Below are 15,894 nucleotides of genomic sequence, written 5' to 3'. Positions count from 1 at the left end.
TATACCACCATGGCTTTTCCCAGAAGTAAAGATTGATGTTAATATCATGGAAAAGAAAAGAGAATGGAGAATGGAGGAAGTGGGAATTAATACAAGCAATTACATGAGAAACAGTTATTTTGATTATTTAAAGATTTATACAGACGGAGCCAAGAATAAACAGGAATGTGTGGGAGTTGGTATTCATATTCCAGATTTTAAAATAAAATTATCCAAAAGACTAACTGACCGGTTATCTGTATATACAGCAGAAATAGTAGCAGTCATTATTGCATTACAGTGGGTTGAAGAGGTTAGACCAGACAGGGTGGTAATATGCACAGACTCTTTAGCTATCATAAAAAGTATTCAGTCAATGATATCGGTCAGAGAAGATCTACTAATAGAACTCTATCACAGTTTGTTAAGATTGCATTGGGGTGGTATAGATGTTCAGTTTTGTTGGGTACCAGCACATGAGGGGATAAAAGGGAATGAGATTGCAGATAAACTGGCAAAAGAGGCATTACTAAAGGTAATAACAGTTACAATTCCATTAGGGAAAGGTGAAGGAAAAGCGGTGGTTAAGAGGAAAGGACTTGAAATATGGCAGAAATGGTGGGAAGAAGATAGGAAAGGAAGGAAATATTATAAATTACAAAAATCTGTCAGTATTAAAAATGACATGGAAAAAATCAGGAGAGAGGAAATTATAATGACAAGGCTAAGGGTGGATCACACAGGGCTAAATGGCACTTTATTTTTAATGGGCAAAAGGCAAAGTGAGAAATGTGAGAACTGTGGTGTTAAAGAAGATGCTGAACACATAATATTGTACTGTACATTGAATGAGGTGGAAAGACGGGTATTTAAAGATAAGGTCCAGCAGACAGGGCGGGAGTGGAATCTGGTAGGGATTCTGGGATCAGAAGGAGAGAGAGAGGATATAAGAATTACCAGGGAGGCACTATTTAAATTTTTAAAAGACACAAGGTTGTGGAATAGAATTTAACTAATTATTAAGTGACATGATGATACACACTCCAGTACAGTAGGTGGCGGTATGCACCTAAAAGTTGTTTGCAATCCGCCAGTAAAGAAGAAGAAGAAGAAGGTCGACTTTACTCTCACGATTTGTACTGCGCATGTGCTCGATTTATAGAATCGCGTTGGAGAGTGATTGATTTAAGTATGGTTTCTTTTGTGTTGTATGTACAAATTCAAGAATTTCTCTTAAAAGGAGAAATTCCCGACAATCCCACAGAGCGTCGGAAGGTGAAACGGGCGTCTACGAATTTCACTATTAAAGGTAATGGATTTTATAATGAAAAAAGAGAACTGACTGTCTGGAACAACCAGGGTCATGTGCTTAATTCACAAATAGTGTTTAAAATATCTTATTAAGCTAATATATTAAGCTACGTTAACTGTACTTGTTCAGCTCACGTATCTGGGTGTTAATACATGGGTATTATAAAAAATAAAAAAGTGAATATAATGTAGTTTATAATGTAGTCTTTTTACTTTTTCCAACTTTTTCTTTTTCCTCTAAAAACAGACGACAGGCTCTTCTACATCGGTCCTAGTAGGCAGTACATGCGGCTAGTTGTCCTGTCAGAGGAAGAGAAGAGGTCTGTTCTAATGGAGTGCCACAATAACCCTGGGACTGGCAATCACAGTGGTGTCAGAGGCACTCAAAACAGGGTTATTGCTGGCTACTATTGGCCTACAATTATCCAGGATGTGAAAGAATGGGTAATGTACTACATTGGTGGTACTTTTACTTTCTTATTTTTCTTTTACTTTCTTTACAAGTATCTATACTTAAGAATGTGTCTATACTTAAGAATGTGTCTATTTTTGCCACCTCTGATTGTTCGATACCTCCTTGATTTAGAAGTTATATTTATTGTCATCACCAACTTGTATCAACTGGATATTTTTCTAGACATTTTATTAAAAAAATATTTTTGCTTTTTAGGTCAGATCTTGTCACCGCTGCCAGTTGAATGACCCCATCAAGACTGTTGTGCCAGTCTTGCATTCCATTAAGGTACTACGTACAATAATTTAGCATACTGATGAGATTAACAAGCTAGTCTCAAGCTTGTGTACAGTTTTCCCAGCATTTGGCTGATGCTAATTTTGTGCCATGGAGGTAAAAGAATCTTGGGAAGTGCTTGGTTTGGATTTGATTGGACCACTGCCAGAAACAGCACGCAACAACAAGTATGTCCTTACCATGACAGACCTGTACACCAAGTGGGTGATTGCAGAACCAATGCAATCTAAGACGGCAGCTGAGGTGTCTGCAATAATAACCACAAAGTTGTACTTGTTCGGCATGGTTAGGAAAATCATTACAGACCAAGGGAAGGAGTTTGTCAACAAGGTGAAGTTTTGTAAAGGTTTTATTATGTTTTCTTCCCCCTACTCTAATCTCTACATATATGTTGTTGTCTACAATTACTCCAGTCTTGCAAATTTAACTGATAATCCCTCTACAGCTCAACAACAGCATTTTCAGTACGCTGAAAATCAAACATGCTGTCTCCAGTGCTTACCATCCCCAGACCAACGGACAGGTAACTCTTTGGATATCTGTTCTGTAAGATCTATTGTTGTCTTGTGGTTATTTGTCAACTTTATATATGCATTGATATGTACAGGATGAACGGACCAATCAGAATATCAAGCGTGCTCTCAGGAAGTATGTGAATGAAAACCACAATGACTGGGATCTCCACCTTCCTGCTGTGGTGTATGGAATCAACACTGCAAAGCAGGTTGTGTTTTAACATGCTCACTTATTATATTTATAATATCTACCGTTAGTTGTCAATGGTAAAACTTAATTGATGAATTTATTTAATATGTAATGTAAAGGGTGGAGTTTTTCCCTTCAATACAAATGTAATAGTTAATGGGAAGCTTCCTATGTGATCAGTACTCCACTAGACACAGTCCCTACTTCCTCCTCTTCCATCGACACCCACGTCTGCCAGAGGTCATGAATGCCTGTCCCATGGGAGATGATATTGAAGTTGCTGACCCGGAAGATGACATCGACACCAGAGTCAATAAGATGAAACTTCTTAATGAAACGGTTTGTATTTGAATAATAAAGGTAAATTAAGTAGTGACACACTATCGGAATTAGACCTAGGCATAGGCTGATATATGTATTTTATTTGCTATGATTCTGATTCTCTGAGCTCTTGTTATGTCACTGTTACACTGTATATTTAGAGATGTGGATAATGTAATGTTTCTGGGACTGTGTGTGTCTATGTGTGCCCAGAGTGTCACTATCACTTTAGCATTCTCTACCTCAGTAGATGGCATCACCAGGAAAAGATTAGATTACAGAGGTGACTCTGTAATCATAAACTGGGGTGGGTGACTACCACCCTCTCCTGTCAGAGATGGGATACTTAAAAACCTATGCTTGTCCTCTCTAGTTAGGGAAGCAGTTGAATTTTCATGTGAAGCCATGCTCCCTCTCTCTTTGTTATAAATCTTGTTCCTTATTGTTCTACCTTGGCCTGAATAAGACTCCATTGATCTGTTGGTTTCAAAAATAAATCCCATCAAGAGACGAGACCAGAAAATTTTGTTTTTGTTTTCAATGAGTTTTTTTAGGTTCTTCGCAACATAGAGAGCGCTCAGAGCATGCAACAAAAGTCGTTCCAAAATCGCAAGTGCAAGTATGTCCGAGTATGTTCTGTTCAGGCCGGTGATGATGTTCTGCTCTCACGGGACCCCAAGAAACGACGGACAGGAGACACATTTACAAGTCAGCACCAAGGACCATATACTGTGGCCAGCATCACTTCCAAAGGGGTAGCCACTATTGTGAAAGGTTCAACTTGCCAGAGGGTCAGTGTGTCAAGACTGAGGACATACTACAGATTGAAAAGTAAGAATGTTTGATAAACCGTTTAAAATAAAATGCTAGATATAGAAAATTGGATGTTTGCGTGTAATTCCTGTTGTTACTAATTGTCACGTATTTGTGTATCATCAGATGGACCAACTGAGAGGATGTTTCTCCAGGATCACTGTTACTCGACATTGAAATGGCAGATAGAGCATCCATATGCTTGTTCAGGTGCAAAGTGGGAGAAGGACTTGGGCCCTATTCAAGATGAACTGGTAAACATTCTGTCTATTTAGTGACCCTTTGCATATTTAAATGATAACCGTTACTTAATCATGTCAAACTTTATTTATTTTTAGTTAAAGTATGTGTTGGACCAACATCGGGCATCAGGAGAACTGATCGTAAAGGAAGGCAAATTCTGCCTCACACGAGAAGACTTCTGGAGCCTGGGTTTAAGCCAGTGCATGGAATCTAATGTGCGTATATTTACTGTCTTAGTTTACTGCATAAAAAAATAATTCCCGGATAATGCATCATTTTACATATGGTAGCTTTCGCAGGGATGTAATCGTTCTGTAATTAATTTCAGATCGGAAATGCTTGCCTCAAGATTGTGGAAGAAGTTGCGCGAAGACATGTACTTCATACTATTATATCATCTTTTAAAGGTATTTATTTTGCTGCATACATGTTTAATAACTTATAATGTTCTTTCCATAAGGGAAAAACATTTCACATTGTGGACCTCTATGTTGTTGCCACCTGGAAAGACAAAAATGTGGACCCAGTGCATTGTTTGCCTGTAAGTTTTTGTTTTTTTTGTTTTTTGCTATCATATACTCCTCAACCGAGAAAGAACTCTTGGAAGCAGGCACAGAAGTATACGTTTTTTGTGTATGCATATTATTTTGTCCCAATACTATTAGGAAAATGTGAGGTCCAAGGATGTCATACTATTTCCAGCTTGGAGCAGGCAGCCGGATGAAGCTGATCACTATCTGCTCTGTGTTGAGTTTCTTTTTATAATCTTTCTAGCTATAATATTTTAAAATTTAACAGTTAGGGTTAAGGAGTTCTATTTTCGTGGATATTAACAAAATACCCTTTGCAGGTTATGTTGGTAGTTAAGAGGGAGATACTTTTTCTTGATTCTCTTCGCCCTGATGGTTTTGGAGATGAGACTTACAGAACCATATTTAGGTTGAGACTAAAGATAATTCATTTACTGGCCTTGTTCCAGGCATGTTGTTTGGTTACATTTCCAAAAGGAGCCTCGTTCTCAGGCTTCAAGATCGTATAAGAGCCTTGTTCTGAGGCTTCAAGATTATAGAAGAGCCTCGTTCTCAGACTTCAAGATCATATAGGAGCCTTGTTCTGAGGTTTCAAGATTATATAAGAGCCTCGTTCTCAGGCTTCAAGATTGTATAAGAGCCTTGTTCTGAGGCTTCAAGATTATATAAGAGCCTCGTTCTCAGGCTTCAAGATCATATAGGAGCCTTGTTCTGAGGCTTCAAGATTATATAAGAGCCTTGTTCTCAGGCTTCAAGATTGTATAAGAGCCTTGTTCTCAGGCTTCAAGATCATATAGGAGCCTTGTTCTGAGGCTTCAAGATTATATAAGAGCCTCGTTCTCAGGCTTCAAGATTGTATAAGAGCCTTGTTCTGAGGCTTCAAGATTATATAAGAGCCTCGTTCTCAGGCTTCAAGATCATATAGGAGCCTTGTTCTGAGGCTTCAAGATTATATAAGAGCCTCGTTCTCAGGCTTCAAGATTGTATAAGAGCCTTGTTCTGAGGCTTCAAGATTGTATAAGAGCCTCGTTCTCAGGCTTCAAGATCATATAGGAGCCTTGTTCTGAGGCTTCAAGATTATATAAGAGCCTCGTTCTCAGGCTTCAAGATTGTATAAGAGCCTTGTTCTCAGGCTTCAAGATCATATAGGAGCCTTGTTCTGAGGCTTCAAGATCGTATAAGAGCCTCGTTCTTAGGCTACAGAACTGATCATTTAATTACACGTTTATTTTGTGTTTTCTTTGGAATGCCAGACACATTGCAACCTTCATTGACCCAGGATCCTGGACTGAAAAAACAGGAAGAGACCTTGAGGTATGTTTTAAATGATGGAATTGTGTAAAGCTAATTTAAGTATGTATGTATACATGTTTAATCAAGCTATCAGTTTTTTAAACTAACTGGATGCACTTTTCCAGTTTTTTTCCTCAACAGTGTTCAGGGAATTCCTGTGGTGTCTACATGCTGATGGTAAGAATGTTTAATTTGTCAAAGCTGTTAGATCATGGAGTGGTGGTGGTGTAGTGGTCTAAGCACATAACTGGTAAGCTGGTAACCAGAAGGTAATCAGAAGGAATTAGGAATCAGCTGGTTTGAGCCCCACAGTCACCACCATTGTGTCCTTGAGTAAGGCACTTAACTCCAGGTTGCTCTAGGGGGATTGTCCCTGTAATTAGGGCTCTGTAAGTCGCTTTGGATAAAAGTGTCTGCCAAATGCATAAATGTAAATAATAAAATCAAAGTCTTACAGTGTTATTTGTATTTCACAGTATGCTCTCAGCACCTGTACATCATGTCCATTAACATTCACAGAGGTAAGCTGGATTTTCACACAAGTATGCCATCAAACTACTGGTATATGTCCAATTTTTATTTGTGTTTTTAGGAGGAGGTGCCATTGATTCGCCAGTGGTGGTGTATTCAGCTGATGGAGAGGTTTTGCCTAGAAGGGTATGACAGACTCTACAGATAAAATTTCAGTATCTTGGCTGTATTAAGTCACTGTTGGCAGTGTGATACTAGAAAGTTGTTTTACAAATACAGTGCATATACATTTACATATTTTCCAAAGTTATGGACAGAGATTTGCATACTGGACAGAAGAAGCATCCCAACTCCTTCAGGGAACCCTTGAGCCTGTCTTTAGGGTGTCCAAATCCACCACCACAAACCTGTTGCCCAGCAGAAGAGTTGTGGTTGAAGAGAACGCTGATAAGTAAATGATTTTATTGTTCATATATCAAGCAGTGTCGTGGAAAATCGCGATGAATCTCTCTAAGTTGTAAGAAAACTCTCGGAGTCTTGAGTTCCAGATGCCAAAGTTGTAGTTTATTGAACACCAACAAACATGAGACCGGCCAGCTGTCTGTCCTGACTTTATCCTCCTAAGTTCTCAATTATATACCTTTTGTTATCTTTTACCCACTATCTCTGACCAATGGGATTATTGCCTTTGTCTCTTTCCCTCGCCACCAATATGTTTTATTTCCTTCATTAATTAAATATTGGTGAAATTCCACACCTATCTATTTTTTAAAAAACATACATCAGCTGGTAACTCCACATATTTTGGACATATGTCATAGTTCATGGTAAGAACACATCAACTTAGAAACATTTGTGTAAGAGACAAACCAGCCTTGTCCTCACCATACCTTTTACTTTTCACCTCCATTTCAGCAAACCCTTACAATGAGGCGGCCTTGTTTGTTCCTTCACATTACCATTTGATTAATGAAAGAAAATACAAGCTCCAAAGCTATTTAAGGCAAAACAGCATGCCAGGAACATATCTTATAAGGGATATCTAGGAAATACATCAAGGATATATGTCAGAATACTGCTGATTAACAGAAATACATGCTGTTTTTAAAGGATTTTAAAGGAATACACCTGTTGTTCAAGGATAACAACCATAGCAGTTGCATGCATGCTTGCTCAATATATAGTTTAATTAGTTTACGTGCCATTTTTATATATATATCCTTTATTTCACCAGGTGCAACAGCCGGCCATTGTAAAAGACCTTCAGGCAGCTTGGCACTGGGTTCACAATCACAGAGACTTATTCCATGGGGATGTGAGAGAGCCTGCATTTCTGCAAATGAACAGGGATGAACAACAAAATGCCCTCAGGAAGGTCCTGGGAGGTGAATTCTCCAATACAAAGGATGAATTTTTGGTTATATTTCAGTGTCAAGAGGACATGGAAGTATTTTTATCATACTGTGTTGATGAACAAGGCTTGAAGGTCAATGCCATGTTCCAGTGAGTGAGTCAGTGAGGGATGGAAGCAATTAATTAATGTATGAAATAAATTGAATGAATAAATAACTTTATCCTGTGTGTTTCTTAAATGCAGACATTTGTTAAAGTATGCTGAAATAAGCAGAACATATCTTTAGAAAATAAAATATTAAATGTAAAGAAATGCACACACACTTATAAACACATCTGTATTTCCCAAATGGGTTCTAACAAATGTAAACTATTTAGTTTAACAGCAGCCCTATGCACCCTATGTTCATGTGTTTTCTAAAGCCTGAGGCTTTTACCTCTTAATCTCAATACATGTGAATTACTTCAGATTAAAAACAGTACGATACAATTTGTGGTATTTCAGTTAAAAGCTGTTACATATTTGGGTATACAAATAACCAAATATAACTATATGCACTGCTAATTTGAACACAATTGTTACATAAACAATGAAGCGGCTTAATTGCGGGGCTGCAGAGAGACCTATCTTTGACAAGATTGAACAATCTTTGTTTGTGAAATCAGAGGGTCTGTCTCGCCTAATTAATGCCACTCAGGCATTGTACATTGATAAGCCCACGTGTAAAGTAATCAATGGGATATTAATTAAATTTTTATGGAAAAACAAATACCATTATTTGAAAAAGTCAGTGATACTAAATTCTCACAAAAAGGGTGGCTTAAACTTCATTGATTTCAGCTCACTAAATAACACAATTAAAAAAAACTGACTTAATCGATTCCTTAACCCCACCTCTATTTGGAATATTTTCCCTCAGCTTGCCTTCTCACAACTTGGTGGTGCAATTTTTTTTTTAATGTAATTATGGTATTCAATAAGTCCCTGTCAATCTATCTAACTTTCACCAACAAGTTCTTTTGGCATGGACTTTTGGCACTAAACTTTTCTCCTCATCTGTGTTACATATGGAACAATAGGAACATTCTATTTAAGAATAAATCTTAGTTCTATAATTACTGGTTCAGTAATGGAATATTTCATGTAAGACAGCTCTTTAATAATGAAGGTTTGCTTTTTAGGTATACTGAATTTATTTCAGAATATAACAGTTATGGATGCTATTCCATCTGGCTTACACATGATTTTCAAAAATAATACACACTCTTATGGGTTAAAACATTTTAGATCTGATTTTGACACTAATTGCTCTTTTTGTCAGAATGACACTGAAACCTCTCTTCATTTGTTTTGGTCATGCATTTATTCTTTGCAACTTTGGGAAGATGTTAGTTTGTTTATCTAAAAATCGAAGTTTTTCAAAGAATCCTAAAACTGTTATTTTTGAATTTGTTGAAGCAGATCCAAATGCCTGCTTTATAATAAATGTAATTATTTGACTATGTAGATTTTATATTCATAAATGTAAATATTTTTAATTGTAAACCTATTTTTTTTTTTTTGGCATTCTTACAAGAGATAATACTTCACTTAACAAAAAAGCACTCAGAACATGTACAATTTGCACGGCCTACAAACATTTTAATTTAATTAATGTGTAATTTTCTTTTAATTTAAGTAATTCCCACTTTCTTTTTCTTTCTAGTTTATTATTTTAGTTACTTTTTAGTTTTGTTTCTGTTTTGAGTTTGGTAAAGTAGTTTCCTTAACTATTCTTATATTGCTGTTATTCTTTATATTTATTGTAGTGTATTAACTTTGTTGTACCACACTGTGAACTGAATGTTCACATTAAGCAATACAAATATATATATATATATATATATATATATATATATATATATATATATATATATATATATATATATATATATTTTTTCCATATATTTTATCAATTTAATTTGTGCCACATTTTAACCTTGAAATATATTTTACAAAAAAGTGTATTTAAATTTTTTATTATTATTATTAACAAGAAAAAAACATACAAAACACTCGTAGGGGAGAAATAAGAAATATGCATCAATAGGAACAATAAAATTATTGTCTTTATATCAAGAGAATCACTAGTTAAGCTATCTCCGGTACTGATCGGGTAGTGTCAAATAACTACTGTCTTTTTTTTTCTTTTTTAAAGCTTAATAAAGTCATCTTTATTGCCAAAAAAAGGATACAAATCACAAGTGACTTATCAAAATATACATAACAATTTTCTCAAATAACTACTGTCTACAATTGCCGTAAATTGTTTCGACATACTTCAGACAGGAAGTAGACGCATTTTCGCACATGCACAGTACCAATCGAAATGAATGGGGAGAGCAAAAACTGACCGCTAATTGTTGCAAAATCGTCCGTGACCTCTCTTATAAAACAGCTATTTTAGTGTAGTAAATTCCAAACATAGTTAATGCCAAAAGGATTGTTTAGTGTAATTTTTTTGAAGATTAGCACTAAGTGATGAGATGAGCACACTGAAGCATCTCCTCCAATAACATCCATTCAAAAAGAACAGCCTCTTACTCCTCGCCCGTGTACAGCTTATAGTGATGCTCATCAATTGTTAGGCTGTGTCCTTTTTAGACCAGTCCTTCTGGCTGTGGACTAGACTCCTCAGCATTCAGCACTAGAATGAGACAGTCTAGTAAGTGTGCATGGCGAACCATGTGATATTTTACTTTGTTTAGAAAACCCATGTACTGTAATGAGAAATATGTCCTTAATCTCTAAATAATTTTAGCAAATATATATTATATATATTTCACAAAGCTAGAGCCACTCAAACGTACTACATTTAGCAACACTGATCATAGAATTTATATTGAAACCCTTTCAAATATGAAAATACGAAACCCTAGACTTGTAAAAACTATACATCCAGGTGAACAATTTTATTCGACTGATCACGTCCACGATAAGAGCTGCAAAAGTATAGGTGGACAGATGTGCTGCGTTTCTTTGAAGGGCGACAGGCAACAAGCTCTAATCTCACTTCCAAAAAAGGGGTAAAATATCCTTACTGACGTACACAGAATGGCAGAAGCTGGGGCAGTGTATTAAAGAAAATTAAGCAGAGTGCCTTTAAAAGTGCACTACAGCAGATCGGGTGGATACCAATCACAAGTGATCCTCCCTCATGTCCTATACTCACTACGGACTGCAGAGACCTTGATGTGTGTTTAAGGAAACATTATTAAAGTATGAATGTACCCTTCACTAAGAGCCTTGTGGAAGTGCCCTCTGAGAAAAGATACATTTTCTCACTTTCATTTTGAACACCTCCCACAGCAGGAAGCAAACAATGCCGTTTTTAATTCGCCCTGGAGCATCGAAGTAGTTACCCCAGACGAGTAACAGGTCGGATAAAAAGTCCACTCCGACTTATTAATTAGAATAGGAGCGGTCGCATCACTTTCAGTGATATAAATTCAATCTAACTTTTATAGAATATTGACATAAACTGAAGGAGTTGTCAGGTTCAGCCTGTAGGGCACCAACTCCCTAGGGGGGCACCAGAAACCCCACCAGCTGCCCTTAATCAAATGTTATACATTATTTAAGGACCCTGTAGCATTCGCTGTATACAGTCGATCGCCTCACGCACTTTCTCATTACCATGTTACCAGGGTAATGCCATGGTACTGAATGATTGATCATGTTCATATTTCATGAAACTATCATGGTACTCCAGGGTACTTTTTTTTATTTACTATGACACATGTCATAAACATGGGGTTATCACAGACCATGTCTGAGAATTATTGCGAGAAATAAAACAGAATAGGCTATTTTGTGTGATAAAGGTAAAATGGGGAATCACAAATACTTAAAAAGCAAAGACATTTGTTTAGTATTTATAATTACTCGTTAAAAAAAAAAAAAATCCTTCCGCCCCTGTCCCCACTAAGGTCTGTGTACATCACTGTTGCATTGTATGTTGCAAAACAGATTTTCTATCTGTATTTGTCTCTTTAAATACTCAACAGAATTAGTAAATACAGAACATGACTTTAACATATTGTAAAATGGACAATATGTTTGGCTACATTTACATTTATTCATTTGGCAGACACTTTTATCCAAAGCGACTTACAGTGTACTTATTACAGGGACAATCCCCCCGGAACAACCTGGAGTTGAGTAAGACGCTTAAGGACACAATGGTGGTGGCTGTGGGGATCAAACCAGCGATCTTCTGATTAGCAGTTATGTGCTTTAGCCCACTACGCCACCACCAATTATATTGGTGTGGATAATGATGTGATATAATTATCAAGCTTCTTAATGATAACTCTTCCTTGCAGTAATTTCCTCAACAAGAACCATCAGCTCTTGTCTACTGACAATTTTGTTTATTTTCTATTCCTCCATGTCAATTTAAAAGTTGTGAAATAGTACCAAGTAAATTCTTCTATGATCTCGTTAACATCTCATGCACTTTACATTAAAAAAAATATTGCAACGTGCTTGCTACATAAAAATAGTTAAATAGATACACTGATGAGCCAAAATATTCTAACCACTCACACGTGAAGAGAATAACATTGATCATCTCCTAACAAGGTCACATGTCAAAGTCTGGGTAGATTAAATGGTAAGCGAAAAATCAGTTCTCGAAGTCAACACGTTGAACGCAGGAGAAATGAGCAGGAGTAAAGACCTGAGCAACTTCGACTAAGTCAGAGCATCTCTGAAACGGCTAGGCTTGTGGGGTACTCCCGGTCAGTAGTGGTGAGTACTTACCAACAGAAGGTCTACTGGAGTGGTGGTGGCGTAGTGGCTAAAGCACAGGGCTGTTAATCAGAAGGTCACAGGTTCTAACCCCACAGTCACCACCATTGTGTCCTTGAGCAAGGCACTGAACTCCAGGTTGTTCCGGGGGGATTGTCCCTGTAATAATTGCACTGTAAGTCACTTTGGATAAAAGCGTCTGCCAAATGCGTAAATGTAAATGTACTGTGGCACTAGTCACAGAAACTTTTAATGATGGTTACGGGAAGAATGTCACAACACACAGTGCATCACACCCTGCTGTATATGGTACTGCATAGCTGCAGACCATTCAGAGTGTCCATGATGACCCCTGTCCACTGTCGAAAGTGCCTACAATGGGCATGTGAGCATCGGAAATGGACCCTGGAGCAGTGGAAGTTTTATTTTACGTCACGTGAAAGGCTGTGTACGTGTGTGCCGTTTACCAGGAGAAGTGATGGCAGCAGGATGCAATATGGGAAGTCGACAAGCCGGTGGAGGGAGTGTGATGCCCTGGGCAATGTTCTGCTGGGAAACCCCGGGTCCGGCCATTCATGTGGATGTCAGTTTGACACGTGCCAACTACCTAAACATTGTTGCAGACCAGGTACACCCCATCATGACAATGGTATTCCCTGATGACAGTGGGCTCTTTAAGCAGGATGATAAGCCCTGCCACCTTGCACACATAGTTCGGGAATGGTTTGACTTTGAGGAACATGATGAAGAGTTCAAGGTGGTTGAACTCAAATTCCCCAGATCTCAATCCAATTGAATGTCTGTGGGATGTGCTGGACCAACAATTCCGATCCATGGCAGCTCCAACTCACAACTTACAGGACTTGAAGGATCTGCTGCTAATATCTTGGTGCCAGATACCACAGGACAACTTCAGTGGTCTTGTAGAGTCCATGCCCCGGTCGGTCGGTGCTGTTTTGGTGGCATGCAGAGGACCAACAGCATATTAGGCAGGTGGTCATAATGTTTTGGCTTATCAGTGTACACTCACCTAAAGGATTATTAGGAACACATACTAATACTGTGTTTGACCCCCCTTTCACCTTCAGAACTGCCTTAATTCTACGTGGCATTGATTCAACAAGGTGCTGAAAGCATTCTTTAGAAATGTTGGCCCATATTGATAGGATAGCATCTTGCAGTTGGTGGAGATTTGTGGGATGCACATCCAGGGCACGAAGCTCCCGTTCCACCACATCCCAAAGATGCTCTATTGGGTTGAGATCTGGTGACTGTGAGGGCCATTTTAGTACAGTGAACTCATTGTCATGTTCAACAAACCAATTTGAAATGATTCGAGCTTTGTGACATGGTGCATTATCCTGCTGGAAGTAGCCATCAGAGGATGGGTACATGGTGGCCATAAAGGGATGGACATGGTCAGAAACAATGCTCAGGTAGGCCGTGAATTTAAACGATGCCCAATTGGCACTAAGGGGCCTAAAGTGTGCCAAGAAAACATCCCTTACACCATTACACCACCACCACCAGCCTGCACAGTGGTAACAAGGCATGATGGATCCATGTTCTCATTTTGTTTATGCCAAATTCTGACTCTACCATCTGAATGTCTCAACAGAAATCGAGACTCATCAGACCAGGCAACATTTTTCCAGTCTTCAACGGTCCAATTTTGGTGAGCTCTTGCAAATTGCAGCCTCTTTTTCCTATTTGTAGTGGAGATGAGTGGTACCCGGTGGGGTCTTCTGCTGTTGTAGCCCATCCACCTCAAGGTTGTGCGTGTTGTGGCTTCACAAATGCTTTGCTGCATATCTCGGTTGTAACGAGTGGATATCAGACCGGCCGTCTGGTACCAACAACCATGCCACGCTCAAAATTGCTTAAATCACCTTTCTTTCCCATTCTGACATTCAGTTTGGAGTTCAGGAGATTGTCTTGACCAGGACCACACCCCTAAATGCATTGAAGCAACTGCCATGTGATTGGTTGATTAGATAATTGCATTAATGAGAAATTGAACAGGTGTTCCTAATAATCCTTTAGGTGAGTGTATATCGTTATGATTTAACAGTGTTTAAGTATTCAATTTGTTACAAGGCAACCTCATGAGCAGGCTAGTTTGATCAGACAATAGTCGTGGTCACACATACAGCCTTTTACAGAAAATTACATACAATTTCCAGTTTAGATGTCGTGTGTGAACCCGACTCTTTTGAAAATACTGGTAGATTTTGCTCTGGCAATTTACCTTAATGCAAAGTTGTATCATTACTTATACATTTTGTTATTGATGGTATGTGTGAACAGCACATTTGGTACATTTACCAGTAAAGGCAACCACACTTTTCCTGTAATTTACCTGGTTGCATGTGCAAATGTGGCTAATGTCAAAACATCTCATTTATTATTAAGCAGAAGAAAAAATATGTTCTTAAGAAAATATTTAAGAACCTCTTTAGAATTTTTCAAGAATTACACTTTGGAACTGCCGATTTTATTCTGAAACCTAACTACCTCTAATGGTCATTCTGGAGACATGAAGTTGTTGTTCATCATAACAATAAGAGTATCAAATCAAAGACATACTGTTGCTAGAGCTTTATTCAGAACTAACTTTTTTTTCTGAGCCATTTTTGCAATGGACCTTTAAATGTGCACTCAGTACATTTCGAAGTACAGCTTACACGGACACCTAGTGGCCTGGATGTTCATACACAGGAGTTTTTAGTTACCAATGCCATTGTAGAAATTCACTATGCACAGTAAACAGGATTAATTTAATCCATTAATGAAATTGTCCAATAAAAGGGCAGTTACTGAGATTAAGCAAGTATTATTCAATTTGTAGTGTGATGCTAACATGGCTGCCCCCATGAGTCATGTAGAATAAAATAGCTTTTATAAGGTTACAGATGACTGAACGCTTCATCTCACGTGTGGTCATGATTTTAAATGTTTCAAAATTACTACCGGTATTAATTTCTTTAGAAGTAAAACCTTTTATATGAGGAAAAAATTACTGAGTGCATCTTTAATCATCTGGTGTTCAAAGTGATTTGAGTAGATGTATGAAGTACTTTCAGGTTACACAGGTGTCCTAACAGAGTAACCACAGATGTAGTTCATGTGGGCTCACCTACAGTATCCCATGAACATGTTCGACTATCCATTGATCACCAAAAAGTGTTACAATTCGTTTTGTCTTTATTTTGAACAGTATAAAGTATAGATATTGTTTTATCAGCCTTTTGTTTTGCTTGAAAATTACTTTGTGTACAAATACTTGTTGGAGCCAAGTTGATATATAGTTTGCCTATATGATGAAGAATTCT

This window comes from Xyrauchen texanus, chromosome 21, assembly GCF_025860055.1.
Source record: "Xyrauchen texanus isolate HMW12.3.18 chromosome 21, RBS_HiC_50CHRs, whole genome shotgun sequence".
In the NCBI taxonomy this organism is placed as follows: domain Eukaryota; kingdom Metazoa; phylum Chordata; class Actinopteri; order Cypriniformes; family Catostomidae; genus Xyrauchen; species Xyrauchen texanus.
The sequence above is the reverse complement of the archived record's forward strand: the minus strand, read 5'-3'. Positions refer to the sequence as shown.